Below are 21,651 nucleotides of genomic sequence, written 5' to 3' on the forward strand. Positions count from 1 at the left end.
CGCATTGCTATGGGGAAACGCCACAAGAGTAAAATATTTTTTTAAACTATTCACTTGCATTACTACAGGATCATGCGACAACAATAAAATATTTCCTTAGATGCCTTTTTGGGATACTTGATAAAATGGTTTCTCTTTATGTTTGGGTAGATATGTGTTAGGCTGGCCATGGTAACTGGACCCTGATGACTGTGTGTTCACAATAAAGATTTAAAACACAGAGCATGGACGCCAGACAAATAGGGAGATGGCTGCTTCATCATACGCCCCCTCTTCTTTTCCCGTTCATACCCCACTGCTAGAAAATACAACAGGAATGTATTTTAGCTGCCTGATCCCCATATTACTGTGCACAATGAGGGGAAATTTTATTTGTACTGAAGGCACATTGCTTTGCAGTCCAATACCAATGCAGACCATGCCATTTCTTTTTAAAAAATTGTGATCTGGAAATGGAGAGAGGACTGAGGGTCCGAGGGTAGGCAAAATGCTACCAAGACTGTCACACATTTCTTCCTTCAGACGAGCTTGCCCCTGTTTGCACCCCTATTTGCAGTGCAACAGTTTTTTGTGGTTTCCCTTATTGCAGAGCAAACTGGACAAAAAGTCGCACCAATTCCTGCACAGCCATGGGTTGCTGCCAACATCATGTGGAAGCAGCACTAAAACCTGCAAGCAGTGAGAGGCAGTGCAGGGGTAAATTCCTCCTGCGGAAATGGCCTGGATCTAGAACCCACTTATTAGTCTTTGTGTTGGTCCATGGTATCTGTAAAACTCTCCTCTGATACCACAGTTCAAAGGAATCAGCTTTCTTCCTGTGAGTGTTCTTCATTGTCCAACTTTCACACCCATACAGAGTAATAAAACTAACCATCAAAGTTAGCTTATTTAGTCCCCACACATTATTTATGACAAGTCACTAACTGTCACCTAATCCCTCTAGTGAGGGATTTTGCAGTTTGCAGTTCTATTTTGCAGTTTGGCTTCATCATGAAATGTGGTTCTGCCTGGTGATAAATACTCTAATTCACAGAACTCATAATAGCTTACTCCCTGTGGTGTATGGCGCATGTCTATCAAGCTGTATTTTCTATTAATAATATATGGGTTAGGAGTCTTCTCCAGAATTCACTTGAGAATTATGTTTTAAAAAACAAAACACAGTAGCATCAATACAGATTAAAAGACTTGAGAACTTGGAAAGCTACAGCTGATTTGAAGAAGAGTTGGTTCTTATATGCTGATTTTCTCTACCTGAAGGAGTCTCAAAGTGTCTTACAATCACCTTCCCTTTCCTCTCCCCACAATAGACACCCTGTGAGGTTGGTGAGGCTGAGAGAGCCCTGATATTACTCCTCAGTGAGAACAACTTTATCAGTTCTGTGGTGAGTCCAGATGGCTGCATGTGGAGGAAGAGCAGGGAATCAAACCCAGCATGTCAGATTGGTGCTCCTAACCACTACACTAAGAGTAGACAATAACAGTGTCATGTTTTAATCACAACAATTAAAACATAGTCGTATACCAGTAGTATATAATATATACAAAAGCAGCATCAGCTCTAGCGTGACCTAATGGTTGGAATAGGATCCTGGAGAGCCAGGTATGAATATCAATTTGCCATGAAAGCATGTTGAATGATCTTGAACCAGTCACTCTCTCATCCTAACCTACTTGACAAGGCTGCTGTGAGGATAAAATAGAAGAGGGAATAATGATGTTGCCATCTGCTTTGAGTTCTCCTTGAGGAGGAAACAGGGTTTTAAAATATACAAATTTACATAAATAAGGCAAGAAAAATTAATAAAATCACATTTAGAATACTGATGTGATTTTTTTTTAATCAACTAGCCCCAAAGCTGTAAGATAAAAATTAAAGTTACTGTTAAAGGCAGTTTTCACTCAACAATAAAGCAACAAGGATAGACTCACAAAGATTTGTGGAGGACAGGTCATTCCATTTTACCTTCCTTCTCCCCTTCTCACTGTCCTTCTGTCAAAGCCCTGAGTCCATCTAATAACCAAACCGCAGAAGAGGAGAGGAGTTTACAGTCAGGAGAGAATAAAGTGTGGGTCCTCAGCCAAGGCACACACTAGCCAAACCCTACTGCTCAATATGAGCAGAGATATTGTGTGGTTCTGTGCCCTGAGTCTACCAAACACCCCAAACCCTTCAGGTTCCTATTCAGAAGAGTATAAAATGCAGGTACCCAGCCAAACTACCCAGTAGCTAAGCCCCTCTGCTCAATGTGGCTCAGAGCCCTGAATCCACCTAATACCCAAACCCTACCAGCAGACAGGTGTTCACAATCAGAAATAAATATGTTTCAGTAACTTCTCTGCCTCTCCAACTAACTGCCAACAGCCAACAGAGAAGAGGCTGTGGAGGTGAGTGTACATATAACATTCTGATCCCATAGAGCAGAATGGGATCTCTGTGGCCAATTCCGCATGGGCAGAAAAGGCCGAAAGGGCAGTCATATGAATACAGTCACTGAGCAGGTTCCCTCCTAGGTATGCTGTAGATCAGGACCTCAGTTGCCCTGAGCTTAGGGAATGTGGAAGAATCCATGTTCCCTTAGTCACTGCGGGAGCCAACAGGGCCTGTCCTGCAACAGGCCCATATTGGCAGGGAAGAGCTGGGCCTCCCAGGCCCAACTCCACCCTGCCCTATGGTGCTTCAGAAGAGTCAATGAATGATCAGCTTTGCAGTGCTTTGCTGCACCTCATGGCAGACCGGGACATTCATATTTATTTTGCAAAATAAAAAAAAAACGACAGCACCCACTGCGTGCAGCAGAACTATTCCACTGCTGCTTTGTTTCCCAGGGGGACACATTTGTGTCCCCCATCAGGGCAGATTCTGGCACTGGAGTGGATCTGTCACAGAAATGTGTCCCCCATGGAGACACAGTAAACTGCAGAGCTTTATGTCCCACAGCACCGTACCACTGGTGACACAGCACGGCCGCCACCATATGGAATGGACCTGTTATTGGCAGCCAGTAATGCCTCTTAAGCTTTGGTGTATGCCTATTAATATTTTCAAAGCTGGAGAATTCCACCCCCCTTTCACTTTGAAGTATCATAAACAATTTAATCAGAGAGTGTCTGTATGGAAACATCCATTCACAAACTGCCACAAACAATATGAAAGTTCATAGAATGTCTTGTGCTGGTTGCCATGCCACAAACATACCTTTGTATACTACAAACCAGCCCAAATTCATCATGAGTTTCATTTTGTGAGCCTGTTCATGCCCATCCCCAGTTCGCATGCCATTTTGGATTGCTATAGCAGTAGGTTTCTATGTATGGTAGAGTAGGGTATTGCTATTTAAGAAATACAGGCACAAGTGCTTGTATATGGTTTAATCATGCAATTGTTTTGATCTGGGACACTTAAAACTATGAGGAGAGAGCTGTCCATTATTCTGCCTATTATCTGGAAAGATTTCCAGACTGTATGAGAATACAACCCCTGTGAATTTCATCCCAATTGTGATAGTGGATGGAGGCACACTTGTAAATATCTCTTCCTCTGGAAACTAATGGAAACGACTGTCAAGGTTGTCCAAATATTTTGAATTGTGTGTCCAACATTAAAGATTCCAAATCAATCTTTTAGACTGACAAATCATTCTAACCTGAATTCAAAGTCTCTTTTTATCATCGTCATCATAATATGGTTCAAAGTACTCCTCTATTCCATCCTTTCCCTCAGGAGTGGGTCATTTGCCTAGGGGTTCCTGAGCCACTTACCAAAAGTTGGCTCACTAGAGTCAGAAAAGAAGGAGAAGGTAAGAAGCTGGGTAGGAGTGTCAAAGCCTGTGGCCAAAGTCTTCTCAAGCTAACAAGAACTAGTATTCTATAAAACTTCCAGAGAAACAGAGGGCCACATATACTGCTTGCTGGTCACATCTTACCTCCTATTGGGTCACATCTTACCTCCTATTGTATTTCATCTGGTTACTTGACTTCATTCAAATCAATTAGTTCGATTCTTAATTTAAGACTTAAATTAGTTGGATCAATTATTTCAATTAGCTGGATTAGTGCAAATTAGAAATTCAGATTCTCACATCCATGCCAGTCGATAATGTTAGAGATTGACAGTAACAGATGTTGCATTCTGAAAGGGAAGAATTAATGAATCAATGTCATGAATTACCTCTAATTATTAAATAGTGTGGTTAAAGGATCTAACTCCATAAGGGCCTATGATGCGACCACTGACCAGTATCAGGACCAAATCTTTTCCAGTTTCCCATCCAGTATGGTTTCTGTTTATGTGGGTGAACTAGATTCAGCCATGGCATATTTCAGTGAAGTTTTATTTGGTTCCGTATGCTAATACTTGTTATGCTTGTTTCAATCTGTTCTGTTACTCTTGCTTGGTTTTTGTACACCATTTTTATATTTTATTTGGATTCTACTATGCAGCATTTTTACAATGGAAAACTGGCTTTCACATTTTCCAAAGAAATAAATGCAGAAAACAGTTAACCATGCAATCCTAAACAGAATGTAATTTTGCTTAGAACTGAGTTGTAAATCACTTAGTAGGTTCCAAATTAATAAAACCAATGCTTAGCAAATACATTTCTATGAAAAAAAATTGCAAATGAAGAACGAGTAACAAAATAGTAGTGTGCTAGTAATTTGACATGCAGGAGGGCATTATGGGCTGGAATAAGACATGACACAGCAATACTGGGTATAAACAAGGCCACAACTTTATTACCTCCCCATGGGATGGTTGGCACAGCATGGGAGAGGGAGCCTGACCTAGCAGCCGGTGGACTGCACAAAAACTCGCAGAGGGGATCTGCACTAGGGCTGGCCGCTTCAGTGCCCAAAATGGTTGGTCACTCCTGACACAGCCAGCACCATGCCATGGGGGGGAGGGGAGTTGCGGGCATTGGGGCACCGGCAGGGACACACACTCAGATGCGGAGCTTTGGATGCTGAAGTGCCCAACCCTAATCTGCACTGTTCCCCACTGGGAGAACAGATCCCCTTGCCTATGGAGTCCACTGCTAAGGAAGTGATCTGTGGGGGGAGCCAATTGGGCGCAAACCTCAGTTGGTTGTCCCCCAGGCCGCCTGGCAACAAGCCCCTGGCCACCCTGCCGGGTCTGCCAGGCTCATTTACATGCCACCTCGTAGGGAATCCGATCACACACTGGACTCCCTGACAACAGGCTCCATCCCATGCTAACCCACAGCTGTGATGAAATATTATCTGTGAAACAACCACCTCAAACTCTGCAACAAGTCTGTTTATATATCAAAGTAGGGTGGGTGGGAGGGAAGATTCTCCCGCGGCATCCCAGGGCGAAGAAGCTTATAATAATGATTCCCATTTCAAACGCAATGACTTTCCCTTAAGACATTTCAGGCATCAAGAATCAGGCTAGAATACCAGCATTCTTTAGATCAGTTATCCAAAGGACTAAGAAACTGATGATGTCCTTGATCTGGGAGTGGGTGAACCATAAGTGCATATTTTGACCCCTTCCTCCCTGTAGAAAGAACTGGGCATACAAAACCTATATGCCAGAAATGCTGTTTCTGATAGTCATTCAGCCAAGGGGATTGCATTGCACCTCTCAAATGTCAAATTCGTCATCAAGTACCTGCCAATCCAAATCATAGCCATTCAAGTGGAAAGCCGGTAAAACATATGTAAGACTCTCAGCACTTTCCAGGTGAACACAAATTATTTCCAAACAGCATTTCAGTTTTGATGCAATTGTGATGCATTGCCAACAGAACATTACTATCCAGCTTCTTTTAATACATACTGCTGGGACTATCTAATTTACCTTAATATTACCAAGAAGTCAGCCCAATAATTGCTCCACCTCTGCTTGTAACATGAGGTGATTTTAGTCTTTGCCAAATGATGGGTATTTATATCACAAGGGAGCTCATTATAAAGAGAGGTTTCCTGAAAGTTAGTTACGGCTTTAATTACTCACAAAGGCAGCTCGTGGGAAGAAAATACAAGCCACACAACCTGATGACAATGATGTTCCCTCACAGATTGTATTAATACCGCGATTACTGCAACACCAAGCCATCACCCTGAACAGGAAGCATCACAGCAAACTGCAAGTCACTACTCACCTTTCAGGTTAGAATACAAGTTGAAAGAAGCTGAGGAAGAAGGGTCCTATAGACACAGGGCTGTGCTTTCCCCGGTCTGAAAGATTTATATACATTTTTTCTCTCCTCTTAAACAGAGCATTTTCTATGATAATATAATAATGGCAAGTATCAGAGCACTGTTTGGTTTCTGCTCACGTGTTAACTGATTAATTTTCCATGTCACATATTTATATCCTTCCAGAATCTCAAAATTCACCATTTAGAACCCCTGGTTTTCATTAAATTCATTTGGTGTAGTGGTGTAGTGGTTAGGAGTGTGGACTTCTAATCTGGTGAGCTGGGTTTGATTCCAAGATCCCCCACATGCAACCAGCTAGGTGACCCTGGACTCACCACAGTACTGGTGAAGCTAACGAAGCAGTAATAACAGGGCTCTCTCAGCCTCACCTACCTCACAGGGTGTCTGTTGTGGGGAGAGGAAAGGGAAGATGAATGTAAGCCGCTTTGAGACTCATTTGGGTAGATGAAAGCATCATATAAGAACCAACTCTTCTTCTTGTGCCATGATTTCCCCTTGCTGCCCCCTTGCTAACCCTTTTTCCATGGAGCCCTGAAAACATTAGGAAGCCTTTACTATGTGATGTTGAATATATCAGCTTCCCTCTGTGCTTAGTTACAGAATTTGTTTCTCCTTTATAACTTCCAATGTGAATAAAAACATTTTGAGCATTTATTTGGCCAATGTTTCGTGGTAATGCTATAAACATCATGAGATGAGATAGGGAAATAAAAGGAGAAATGAACACTGCCATGATGGTTGTCCATGGGTATGTGATAATTCATAATAGATGGAAATTAACCACCCTAAGCATTTAAATTCACCCCAAGGGACCATTAGGATCATATGACTGGCCTTGTAACTTGTTCCGCAAAATCTCCACTATTGAAAAAGAATTAGAATAAGACCTTGATTAGAGTAAACATGGGAACAACTAGGCCTAAAGCAAATTTGCATTCTTGGATCCGCTCTAAACTCAGATACTAACACTGCTGAATATTTGGGGGCCTAGATTAGATGCCAATGTAGATACTATTTTTCACAGTCTGAGTAGTTCAGCAGCGGAGTCACCTGCCTAAGGAAGTGGTGGGCTCCTCTTCACTGGAAGTCTTTAAGCAGTGGCTGGATAGATATTATCCTGGATGCTTTAGGCTGATCCTGAATTAAGCAGGGGTGGACTAGATGGCCTGTATGGCCACTTCCAACTCTAGGACTCCCTTTTAAAGAAATCAAAGCTTTATTTGAGCACATCTGTTTCTTTTTATGAAACAGCTGTCCTCTGGCATTGATCAAGCAATATATGGCAGTGCCACACAGTTCGTATTCTTTTTGTTGTCTTCAGCTTAGGAATCAATGTCTCATATCACCAGATGAAAGAGCTTTACTATAATGTGTTTTTTTAAACAAATATGAATTTAAAACTCGTCAAAGAGATGCAAAATAAATATATGTAAATCAAAAGCATATATGAACATAAACAGATTTTTAATATGTCAGTTTGAGAACTTCAGAATGATATCAGGTATTTCGGGAACGTTCTGTTCTCGTAATTTTCTGCATAGGCAAATATGTGTGACTTAATGCCCTCAGAATTAGTTTTTCTGCACTGCTAATGCTAACTGAATGCTGGGCTAGGAGCATACTTAGGAATCATACAGCATGAAATCTCAAGCAATTATTGCACGGCTATTACTTTGGCCAAGAATGGAATCAGAGAACGGTTACGTGACTGCCTCTCTTGTGCACAAGGATATCCTTCTGCCTGCCCATCCAGGAAGGTTCTAGTAGCAGTGACATGATTACAGTGCTTCTGATTTTCACAATCCAGACATGCAGGTCAGCCCAGCTGGCTGCTTTTCCAATCCACAGGCATGAAACCAATAAAGGCTATGAAGTTCATAAAACAGTCTTCTCATGCTAGCACCAGTCATTCCCATGTCCTCAATGGTGCACCACAATCTCCACAGACAGATTGAACATCCAGACAAACTCACTGAATTTTGCCACAGCTAGTGGCAATAGCATCTTTGGAAGACAAGATGGCAATAAATTGCAGTACATGAACTCCAGAAAACAGCATACATAAGAGCATGGTTTTGCTCCTGCATAAACCTGCAGTCAGCACTGAGAATTTACTCTCTACTCATTCATGAATGCACTGATGCCCAGATTACTTTGATGGGCGATGACAAATCCCCATAATGCACTAGACCCACCAGACCATGCCTCTGCACTTAGGAGAAGACGGAGACATGAAAAGCGACAAACAAACAAAAAATAACTGGACACAGCATTATGCTTCTAAGTGCTGCTTAAAGTACACTGAGAACATGATTCACAAAGGGGAAATAATTTGCACCCTGTATAAAAGCGAGGCCAGTTAACAAGATGAATATGAAATCCAACTGCTGGAGCATGAAGCAATGCACCTTTTGTGCCTGGCTGTAGGGAACATGCCTGCCTCTCAAGTCTTGCCACGTACATAAACAAAGCAGTGGAAAGTGAAGTAGTCCACACTAGTGAAGAAAAGGTCATTTCCACATAGGTTCTGTGCCTCAGATTCAGTGCTTTTGGCAACTGGGTGTTTTTCCTGCTACCATTCAGCATTCCTGCACCTCCTAGAGATTCATAGAATCATAGAGTTTGAAGGGATCTCCAAGGTCATCTAGTCCAACCCCCTGCATAAAGCAGGACCTCACAACTACCCAACCACCCATAGTGACCCCAATTCCATGCCCAAGTGATACCCCCATAAAACATCTCTGAATCCAGCCTGGCCTGGAAGAAACCCACCTACCATCCCATAGTTCCCTGGGTATGCAAGGAAGGGTCACAAGAGACAAACACTAGCACAACCCTTTCTGCCCACCCACTCACAATCTGCCTAAGTTCATAAAACCAGCATTTCTGTCAGATGACCATCTAGCCTCTATTCCCAGACTTCTCTCTGAACTTTCTCAAACCTGTTTTATTCCAATGTTTTGAGAAAGAGTGCAGTAAAGCCTAGAAGGCTACTGCATGGGCAGGAAAATCAGGTTTCCAGCCTGCATGGCTACTGTCTTAAGACTGTTCCTGAAGAGGCCATATCCTCCAGATGATTTTTATGTTTTACTTCTAATGTTTCTAGAATATTGTTATACCAATACAACTTGATACCAATATTTGTACCAGTCCTCTGAATTAAAGGGTTTCCTTTTTAAAAAAAGTAAGTCACTGTCCCTTTCCATTGCAGAGATATAAGCAAAAATGTATGGCTATTTTCTATAGCCCGGGAGAATGTATCTTGGGAACAATGCACGATCAAACCATCCAAGATGTCTTCAGTCTTTCCTCATGCAAGACTGCAGTTTGGACTGACTGTGGTTAATAAAATAGTTTCAGACCCTGCATTTATGGTCCAGATTCAGGCCACTCCACTAAGTAGGGTTATTTATGATTCAGACAGAGTGAGTAGAGTGTCCTGCATTCAAACCATAAAAAGGTAAAGGTAAAGGTATCCCCTGTGCAAGCACTGAGTCATGTCGGACCCTTGGGGTGACGCCCTCCAGTGTTTTCAAGGCAGACTCAATATGGGGTGGTTTGCCAGTGCCTTCCCCAGTCATTACCTTTTTACCCCCAGCAGTTAGCTGGGTACTCATTTACTGACCTCGGAAGGATGGAAAGCTAAGTCAACCTTGAGCCAGCTGCTGGTATCGAACTCCCAACCTCATGGACATCGTTTCAGACAGCATTTCTGCTGCTTACCACTCTGCACCACAAGAGGCTCCATTCCAACCATAACAAATTTAATTAAAGCATGGTTTCACACAGTGTCTGAGCCACTGTGTTATCATGGGAATTCTACTTAAAACCTATAACTTCTTTAAGATGAAAGAAAGCTGATGTTTATCCACTCTAAAATTGCCTTAGGAAAGGGGGAAATGTAGTGTAATGATAAGTAATCAGAAGAAGCAAAGTGTTCTGAGAGCAAGTGGGAGGCTACTCTAGTGAATACCAGCAAACTATTGAAACTTGGAAGGGCAGCCATTTTGATTACCTGTATTAAGCGCTTCTTCTCGGTCATCTTCTTGCAAGTCTGTAGAGAGCAAATATGGTATGAAATATCTTTGTTAACAATGATAACTTCATTGAAGTGAACATGCACTATAAAACCAAATGTAGATGACTCCTCTGACTGTGCTCTCTCAATCTAATGTCTATACTTTATTAAAAAAAAGCACAGCAAATTCGGTTTTATCAAATGGCTTGAAAGCATAAGTGAAAATGTCATAATACAGCATGATTCAAAAGTACAGAAAAATGGCAATGATTGCAGACAGAGGTTATTTCTTTAAAATAATATATTCACTAGTCATTTATACTGCAGCAGATAATACATAATTTTTTTAATGTATTCCTCTTTGATGCTTGGATACATAGTATACATAGATTGTTCATATTTAGGCTTTAAATTCTTTTCACCGTAACCAAGAATGTTTGTTATTGGGGGCAAAAAAATCTTCTTGTGACTTATTTAACGTCTGCCATGCAGTAACTATCAGGTGGAAGCAGGAATTACTCATTTATGTGGGATGGGCTTAGTTCTTCTTCCCGTCCGTATGTATTGTTAATGATTATTGTTTATCCATGTTAATTCCCCCTGTGATGGAGATAGGGATGGACAGATCAGAAATGTGTTATTATGTATGCTTTCTATAATCTCAATAATTGCTTCTTTTGTCTCCCTTTCTTTTTGTTTATTCATTCTCTTTGTTTTTGAAACAATAATAAACCTAAGGCTTAATTTGATGCCTGTATTCAAAGAAGTTAAATCCCTAATTGTTTCAGGTTCTTTGCAATAAAGAATCTTGCAAGCTGTTTCCCAGGAAGTTAGATTTCAATAAATAGGCTGAATGTTCTTTTAAAATGATGGATACAATTTCTACAATCAGTCATCTATATGGAAATTACATAAGAACAAAAAGTCTTTAAACAGTAAAGCAACATAGCATTAGCTTTTCCAGAGGTTACAGCCTGGGCCAAGAGCTAAAGGAAATGTGGAGTTCTGGACCTGGTGTAACACTTTCAGAGGGAAATTTTTTTAAAGAAGGAAATCTGAGAAAGTTTGTGCTGACCATTACTACTCCAAAAATTACAATATGCAAGTAGGCCTTCTAAACACAATTGGTTGTCAGGGAAGACTCAAGGTCCAAACCTAGTTATAATGTTCTATATTTCCTGGTCCTTCTTCAGTTGGAATATAATTTCTGTCCACCATATCCCGGTGGTGACTCACTGCACTGAGGTCTAATTTTCTAACTTTTTGTTGCTATTTGTTTATTTATTGAATTTATTTACTTTAGTTTTACCCTACCTTTAATCCCCATAGAATGAGACCCAATCTTACAACAACCCTACAAGAGTATATGAATGACCTAAGGTCACACAGCTTCCATGGCAGAGTGGGGATCTGGCCCTGGTTATTTCAGTCCAACAACTGTATCATGATGGCTTTCTATCTTTCACAAAGTTTCATGTTTGCAAATTTCACACACTGACAATGGTATCAAAATGTTGATTTCCCCCCTTCCATAACCCAAATCTGATATGTAAGTAAGATCAAGAGAGCAATCTAAGTTATTCTACACTGATATAAGTCCCATTTTATCCATTAGGGATTAGTCCCAGGAAAGTATAATTAACACTATGGCCTAGGACATCCTGATAATCACAAGAACCTAAAAACTAAAACATTTGGTTCTTCTACAAATTGGAGATTCAGGTGTGCCCAAAATACTCTTCAGGTGCTAGTACACTCATGACAGAACTCACATGTGATATATAATCACATGCAAAATATGTATGTACTAGCGGATAAGCCCATTGTATGCCAGATACAATGGGCTCTAGCCCCCTCCCAGGAGCAGCAGCAGTGCAAAGAGCGTGTAGCCGGCCACAGAACATTGGGTGGGTAGGGGGAGGAAGTGGCCATTCCTCCTCCCTCTCTGGCCCCCTCCAGAGCTCCACGTGGTGGCAGGGAGGCAGCCATGGGGCTTTGGGAGCAAGGGGAGGAGGCGGCCATTCCCCCATCTGTGGCCGCTACCCTCTAGAGCCCCACAGAGTGACATGGAGGCAACGGTGGGGCTTTAGGAGTGGGGGGGCAGCAGGCATTCCCCCTCCCTCCTTGGCACCTTGTAGAGTCCCACGGAGTCCTGGGCAGGCTGGTGGGTTGTGGCACCTCTGTCTGGCCTCCTGTGTTCAAGGCGTGTGTGAGTTGAGGGGCGAGAAGCCAGTGAGGGAAGGCAGGAGCTGTAGGGGCTAGGCCAATCAGAAAAGCTGGTTGCACCCTGATTGGCATTCCAACTCAGACACCCCGGGCAGGCTCCACCCCCTGACTGGTTTCACAAATATTAAGAGAAACCATAGATAAGGATATAACTCAAAATGAGGAATGTGTATCTCTCCAGATACTTTCATACTACACAGAAAGTACATCTACTAAAAAAATCTGAAGATGTTACTGAGATGGACAGCACTTAGAAAATGAGTAAGTGCTGAAACAACAGCAACAGTGAAGGAAGAGTTAAAACCCTCACTAGACAGATGGGCAAGCACTCTAAGCTACACTGAGCCCTGTGATAGGCCAGCAACAGCTGAATGGGATTGAATATTCCTGGCTGTGTACTCAGAGAGAAGCAGTTCAATTTATTCAGATCCTGTGTCTGTATCAGAGAGTAAAGTCCAACAGATCCTTTGCTGAAACATTCTTCTAAGATGATTCTCTAGTGAAAATGACAGAGATGCCAACTGACAGCTAATCCACGCAGTGTCTTGTCAGCTAGTGCAATCATTTGGCAGAGAGACTTTGGGTGGTCAGGTGAATACTCCCAAATTAGGCCAAAATGTGAGGTGAAATCTTCTAAGGAAGAGAAAGTGGAACCCTGCTTAGTTGGATATATTTCCTCAGATATGTGTATGTGAGGTAGAGCTCTAGTAACCTCAGAAGTTAGTGGACTACTAAATCAAATGTGTTTTGGGATAAAAACATTTTAAAAAATGTTTAACATTGAAAGAAAAGCCTCTGAGAAATTTAAAAGCCTGCAACCGAGAATTAGAAACTAAACATTCTCTGATTTGTAAAAAGTACAGTGATTCATCAATGCTAACATGCCTTTCTTCTTTGTATATAAAATCTGTAATTGGTTTGTTTGAAAAAAAGTCTCAGTATCATTCTGACCAAGGGTTCTTCAAAAAGAAAAGATGACTGTAGACCTTCCCAGAAGTTCCAGAGCTAAATAAAGCAGAATAGCTCCACAGGGAACTGGGTGGGACAGTAAGCTTCATTTTGGTGAAGAGTGTAGAAAAATATCCATCATAGTTATACTTTAAACTCTTAACATTCCCAAACTTTGAACATAAAACTTATCTCACTATAGAGACCAGAATTTCAGTACAAAGCCAATCAAGCTTGGGACACATAGGAGCATCATCTAAAATTCCTAGAGTGAATTTTGAAATACCTAGGGTGTCATGATGTCACTTCCCCTTTCAAACAGGAAGTGACTTCCAAGAAATGTATATCCTTTCCTCCAATGTTCCAAAAATTGCCAGTTGAGGGCTTCTTACTCCACTCCCACTCCTTCCATCCTTTTCCTGGTGCAGACCTTATAGCAACTTCACCAGGACCCCCACAGCCCAGAACACACATACCCTTTCCCTGCTGAGTCATGATATAATGCTATCCCACGAAGGGGGGGGGGCTGAAAGAGAGTAGCACATAAATATGGAGCTTAGCTCTTCTTTCTTGAAGACTAAACTTAGTTAAACACTACCACGCTTCACATGAGGGATATGAAGGAACATCCAGATGATTGTTGTAGCCACAACTGCCTCACAGTTCCTGTTTTACACTGGCAAAAACGAGGTTTATATTGTGGGGTTTAACTGAATAAAATAAGTATAAAATGAGGTTTATTACTATGGGACTACAAGAATCCCATACAAAGCCGCTTGAATTACTGCACTGGACTTGCCTTCTTTCAGTTAGGAGACATTCCCAGAACAGGAATACACACACAACTACAGGCAGTGATCAAGCCAGACACACACATAAAAAGGAAACTTTTGGGGGTTGAAGTGTAAAGTGTTACTATAGCTTAAAGGCAGTGTGCCTTAGCTGTTAGTAGGGGGAAATTGCCTTACCGTGTCATCTCTGAAACTGTCTACATCTTCCAATGACATTTGGTAGCCATGGAGGTAAAAAAAAAAAAGTTGTTCGTTTTCTCAGATAAGGACATAAAATTCCAGTTTCTCATTATATCTTTTTATTAGAAACAGCTTAAAAGATCCCCAGGTTGATATAATTACAACTTTTCTTTCTGAAAGCTACTATTACTGCAATAAAACCTTTTTGCCGTGGAGTGTTCATCTTTATTATTTTTTTATCGACACCAATAAAAATGAAATAATAAGAAAATAAACTTTTGATGGCCTTTAGATAATGACATTCCTGCTAAGATATCAGTTAAGGAGCGGAGTACCCTGCAGCTTAAAACAGCTGTTATTAGCCATCTAAACATTTGTTATTTTCTGTCTCTACACACTAAATTTATTTAATGTGTATCACCTCTTTTGATTGGAAAAGATGGAGATACGTCACTTTAAAACATTATATGAGCACTTTAGGGGTGTTTTTTAAGGTAAAGGAGGTTTTATAATTATTTGTTTCTATATTTTTTAAAGACAGATTCCTTGGCCTATTGGTATATTAATTTATCTTTAAAGTGATATGATGCCCACTAATCTTGCAGGAAAAATAGCAGGAGATTGAATGATCCCTATATTTAAGGTTGACAGGTTTTAAACTGGTTCCTCTAGCTGTTCTTTTTATATCAGTTTCATCTGCAGCAGTATCAGGTAATGTTATTCAGCTCCATGCTATTAAAAGTTTCCACTGCTCATTCCCACATTTTAAACTCCTATTAAAGGGACAGGACAATTTTATCCTTGGCTAGCAGGCAACATTACCCACAGTTCCTCCCCTGTCCCTGAACTTGCCCTAGACAAGAGCAGTACAATCCCCACCAGCTGAAATACAGAGAATCCCTGGCACATCCCCCCTTTCTATTAGGAGGGCCAACTCCAGCTTGAGAAATTCCAGGAGATCTAGAATCAGTACTGGGGAGGGGGGTGGGGGGAGGGGGGAGGGGGTATTGATATCTATGGTCTGGAGATCAATTGTAATTCTGGGAGAACTCACAGAGGTTGCTAAACTTTCTTCTGTCCCTCCACAATCCCCTTAGGTTCCTATTTGTTAGGGAATTCATTGGATCAATGAAAACAAATAACCAGGTGTAGAGGTTAAGAGCTGCGACCTCTAATCTGATCCCCACTCTAACACTCACAGCCAACTGAGTGATCTTGGGCTAGTCACAGTCCTTATAGTACCATGTTCACAGAGCTCTCTTAGTCCCACCTACCTCACAGGGACAGTTTCTGTATAACCAATTAAATTTAGATTAACAGACCCCCAAATTTCAATTTCAGCATCTCTTTAACGTGGATAACCATGACATTACATAAAATGTATGGAATAGAAGTCATTTATAGATCAGGTTCTTTAACAGAATGAAGCTGGGCCAATGTCAATTTTCCCAATACATTATCTGTAAACAGTAATTTGATGCATGGATTAAAAATGCAACTCCATGCCATCCAATCTAACTTTTGTATTTTCTCAAAGTCCAAAGTAGGCAAATATTTTATTTCATGGACTAAAATTCAGTGCAGGATAAATTAGTTTGCAGTGAATGTGCATATATAATGCTTTATAAACATCCTGAGCAATCAAAACCACCATGTGCCTTCAATAGAAATTCCAAAAATAGCCGTCTCTTCTTAAAGGACAAAGAAACTGCTGTAGTCATCCCAATTAGCGTTTAATGCTTTGCCAAACAATCAATTTCTAAAGATTCTGAGTGCACGCAAAATTCTTTGAAACATCCAAATGATTCCCTTGTTCAAAACTTCCTTTTAATCAAAAGAAGCCAAATGGTTTTTCTTCAAGAACCTTTGGCTGACATTCTGTATGGCAAAACAAGCAAGCCCAGTCTTTAGGACAGACCATCTGTCCCATATATGAAGAAAAATTGCAATGACTTCAGGTTTCTAATAACCTTGCAGTCTATCTTAAAGAATACTGGCCATCTATTTTTTGCCAACCATCCTACACATTTTACATGAATATTGACAAGCCTGCCAGCCATTTATATTGTCTATGCCCAGTCATAAAGCCTTTGGGACATTATGGGGTTAGCAATGCTGATGCAGTTTTATGTGCCTGCTCTAATGTATTGAGTAATTATAATGGGATTATAGCTGATAAGCACCATAGCAGCATTTGCAACCTTTGTTGAAGATGCCATGACACACTCCTCTGTAAGAGTGTGTTCTTTTATGAACTTCACCAGGAAAGTTCAAAGAGATCTGAATAAAGCCCAGAAACTATCCTGAATGTGCAGAATATTCAGATTACACAGGTTTCACTTCTTAGGCTTTTTATGCACTTGTGTTTTCCCAAACTATTGCACTGCATGTCTCTTGGGTTTTCTTTTCTGCTCTGCATTTCTCCTCACTTTCATCACACACATCCATTGTTGTTGTTTATTCTGCATTCATGTTCTTCCCTTCAGTGCTCAGTCACTGTTTTCCTGGTTTTCTGAGAGTGGTTTTGTGGCAGTTTTTCTCCTTTTGTACTATCAAGCCCAATGCAATTCTGAAGCATAAAGATTCCCTCAGATTTTCCACCTCCAACATTTTCTAACCCCTCAGAGGCCACTCCTCCACTGCCCACATTGAGGTTGCTCCTACCAATATGCACCTTCTGCCATCCTCCACCCTTCCTCTGTGCTTCCTTGTTCCAGCATATGAAGTTTTGTGTTTGCTTTTTCTTAACAAGTGTGATGACTTCATTGCTAAAGTTAGACTACTGGGAGAGAAAGCCCACAAATGAGCGGATTCTGAAGGGAGAGCTCTCCCCACAGGCTCTTCTGGGCAGCCTAATTTAAACCAAATGACATAACAAAAATTTTGCAGAATGCAGAATCACAAGATCATCTTAGAGGACCCACATCCAGCCTATGCAGTTGCATTGGTTACCAATTGGCTTCTGGATCAAGTTTAAGGGCCTGGCCCCTGATTATCTGGAGCACTGCTTATGCCCACTCCTTATGCCCACAGATGTCTAACCTGGAAGTGACCGTTGCATGGATCACAGTGGTCAAGTGTTCAGAGGACAGGTAGGGTGCTAGTAGCTTGGCACCAATAGAAAAATGCCATCTGAGCTACCTTTGATCTGAGCCTCCATTGAAAGGGAGGCATCAAAGGACACACCCAAATTCCTGGCAGTCAGTGCAGGTGTCAATTGCACCCCATCCAGGCATGGGAGGCACACTTCCTGGTCCTGCCCTCATCTACCCAGCCACAGGTCCTCCCTCTTGGAGGGGCTGAGTTTCAGGTGGCTCTGCCTGAGCCACCCAGTCACTGCTTCCAAACAACTGGCAAATGTATCTGGGGGGGGGGGAGTCTGGCCAGCCGTCCATCAGGAGATAGAGCTGGGTGACATCTGTATATTGATGACCAGCGCCCGCACCTCCCCTCCCTGTGGTGCGGTGCTGGCTGCATCAGCCTGGAACAGCCGATTCGGACCCCACTGCGCACAACCCTAGAGTCCATCTCATGTCAGAAAAAAACTTTGTTGGGGCGACAGCTAACAGATTTCCCTTGACCACCCAGCTATACTTCATAATTGGTTTTAGAGTGCATTTAATATTATTGACTACTGAGGAAGATCCAGAAGGATCGAAACGAGTTTGGTCTGTTCATGTGCAGTTAGATCTAAATAGTTTTTTTTAATAGTTGTTTACTTTGTTTTTAACCTAATATTGGTGCACTTTAATAAATAAGTGTTAAAATTTTATATTGTTTTATAGCTCAACTTTTTAGTTCCTCACTTTAAGGTTGGGTTTTCGTTCCCTTTTTGGTTTTGGAACTCCCAAACAGTACCAAACACCCAAGTTCTGTTCTACCCTCACCAGACATGGTGGATTTAGCCCTGATTCTAGTGTGGAAGGACTCTCTGTTCTCAAAGCCTAAGCTTTTCTGACAGTAGCTCTCTCACCTCTGTTCTCAAGACCTAAGCATTTCTCATCAGAGTTTGTAGGCAGGCATTAGTGAGGGTAAGATGCCATTCCTTTTGGACAAAGGAAAAGGCTTATCATCTCCTGGGTTAGCTCCCTTTGTTAGAAAGGTGATAAGATCTAATGATCCATAATGATCAGTCATTTATGGAGGACTAACTGCAGACAATGGACATGTATCAAACTATGCCTGCAATTACTACATTAATGCATCAGTTTTCACATAGATGAGCAAATACAAATTTTCTTTGATAATTTACCTTTCCATTTTAAAGGGCAGCATTTTTTGCATAAACCTCCATACACATTTCAAATGTCACAAAGGGTGGTTGAGTTTTGCCCTTCCATTATTTGATGATCACCTTCATTTACGAATAATTTTAAAAGGGTAAAAGACTGAGCTGTACATCAAGAAGGCCCAGTTTGAATCCCACCTCAGCTATGAAATCAGGAATGGCTTTAAATAAGTCACTTTCCCTCAGTCCTTCCTCCCAATATGATATTAACCTAATGTTCCAATATGGTTCACCACATGGTGGTGATTTTGAGTTTGAGTCCAATGGCCTTTAAGACATTAAAACTTGGATGGGCAAATGTGCTACTCAAACACTAAATAGTAATAATTCCAAAGTGGTAGCCATGTTAGTTTGTTGCAGCAAAATAAAACAAAAGTAAGAGCCAAACTACATATTGCCACAACCACAGACTGCTGACCTTTTAGAAAAGAATCTGGCCATTGAAAAATGCTGCAAAGGCCTGATACTGTTTCAGCCTTGAATGAAACTGGCACTTGAACAGGTCCGAATGGAAACAGATCTTCTGGTCCCACTGAACCAGAACCAATGGGGAGCAGCCATGACAGTATCTTTAAATGGTCAAATTGGTCTCTAAAATGGAAACAGCCATAACATCTAGTTTGCCCCTCAATGCTTTTTTAAAGACTACCCAAACTTACTCCAGCATAGATTCAATTGACTAGCTGTGTCGGCCTGAAGTAGCAGAACAAAAATTGAGTGAAATTGTACCTTTAAGATAAAGTAACCAGATTTTAACATTGGTAAAGTGGGATACCATTTACCGGGGGGTTCTTGATTACAAATTTGGTCTATATGGAGCAACAAAAAGTTTCATAGAATGCATAGAACACAAAAATAGTATTGTAATATATCTTTTTTAATTTCAGCGTAAGTACAATTTGCCAGGTACCCCAAGATGTCCCTCCAAAAGTGGGGCAATCTGATCACCTTACTTTAAAACCAACAAAGTTTTAGTCAAGGTGTGAGCTTTCATGTGTATGTCTGAGGAAGTGTGCATGCACACAAAAGCTCACACCTTGAATAAAACTTTGTTGGACTCTAATTTTGTTTTAATCCAGCATAAACTTTGATGAAGTTGACACATTTGATTCATAAACATTCAGATCTTCTGGGGGAAAATAGTTTTTAACATGCCACTGAACTCTTTTATTTTGCCGAGGCATTACTTTTTAAAGTTGCTGTATTATTTAATTTCATCTAATATAAACATTTAATGAAATATGAATCTTTGAATATCCAGAACTGCTTTTAGCTCCTGGGTCACAGATTTCTTCTGGTAGCTTTAGTAAACCAGTTCTTCCAAGACAAGGATGAAGGTTAAAACATTCTGAAAGGATTGTCACACCTCCCATGTAGCCTGATTTGAGAATTAGTCAACTGGTGTAGACAGCCAGAAGGCTTGGCAGCAGTTAAATCCCAAGGATGCAGGAACCTTGGTGATCATTCCTTAAGGAGGGAATTATCAAACAAAATTTGTTGCTCTTGGACATACTGATTTCACACTCCCCGCCCAATAGATTCTTTTTAAAATGTCTGTATGCGAAAAATAAACCAAAGAAAAGAGCCATTATAACTCAGTAGAGAACATGTGCCAGAATCTACAATTGCTCTCAAATCCATTTTAATGAGAAGCTCCCAGTGAATAATACACTCTAAACAAAATTTAATTGCCTGCTTTGTTTTCTTCTTCTTTAAAAATGTCCTAAAAACTGCAATGCTTCACAATGGCAGTTCTCCATAATTAATATAAAGAAGTTCTTTCCCTCCACATCTGCTGCAGTGGCCCTTGAAACAAGACAAGGGATAACAAATAAAACAATGCACCTTTAATAGTGAAAGAGAAAGCAGAAGAAGGCCAGAAGTTACCATTCTGGAGATCCTTGGAAGACATCTCAGTTACCTGTAGACCTTTTGGAGGATGGGTGGGAAGCAGCACACATTCCATGAGTGCTCCAATGATATAATGGCAAACTTTGATGAAGATCATCTATTATAATACTAAGGGTTAATTAGGCTAGGGAAATGTTAATAACCACACAGATATCTGGATCTATTGTAAAATAGAAGCAATGAATTTGATTAAACATTTGTGCTGGAAATCAATATAGAGAGACAAATGAATCAAGTATTGTGATTATGGGTACCTAACACATTATTAACCCCTAAATTTATTAGTCTCCAACTCTCTTTCTAGTAGCAGTGGAGAGTTTCTTTTAATAGTCCCAAGTTGCAGCCTCTATTTCTTTGGGCCTCTGTTTGGTACAACGCTGCCCTCCAGTGGAAAAGAAAACCATGGTAGAAAGGCTGACCTACCATATCATAATAGTCAACTGCTGTTTGGATGTGCTTTAGTGCTCACTGTAGTAAAACTTCATACCACAACATAAGAATAAAAGCATGGTCTGTAGTTATCCACCAGCCTAGAGTATCTTGGTTATTATAACCAAAAAGGAAATACATCAAGACTAGTTCGGGAAGTGTGCCTCTCAAACTCTTTGCTTATGTCCCCAATTGAACAGAAGCATATTAAAAGAACAAGTTAAATTAAAATAACTTTTTAACATATGGCATGATGATAAACACTCAGGGGGGAAGCAAGTCTTAGCAAGATATTATAGATGTATCTTACCCTTTTCCCATTTATATAAAAGGCGACACTGCTTTAATTGATTAGTACCTGTAGAAAATGGGCATGTGAAATTAGTTTCCCCTAATTATAAGGAACACAAGAAGAGGACTTACAAGACAGAGGAAGGGAATTTCCTTCCCCCTGCGCACAAACACACACACCAGCACCCATTTTCCAAACTTCTACTCCATTTCCTTTTACTCCTGCCTCTAGTTTTCCCCATACTCACTGTTCTTTACTCAACCCAATATTAATGTCTAACTTCTCTTCCCACTGACCACATCTTCATTTCACAGTGGACTATATGACCAGTTACATATTATGAAACCACATCATAAAATTTCAGCAGCAATTTTAG

The sequence above is a fragment of the Paroedura picta genome, chromosome 10, assembly GCF_049243985.1.
Source record: "Paroedura picta isolate Pp20150507F chromosome 10, Ppicta_v3.0, whole genome shotgun sequence".
In the NCBI taxonomy this organism is placed as follows: domain Eukaryota; kingdom Metazoa; phylum Chordata; class Lepidosauria; order Squamata; family Gekkonidae; genus Paroedura; species Paroedura picta.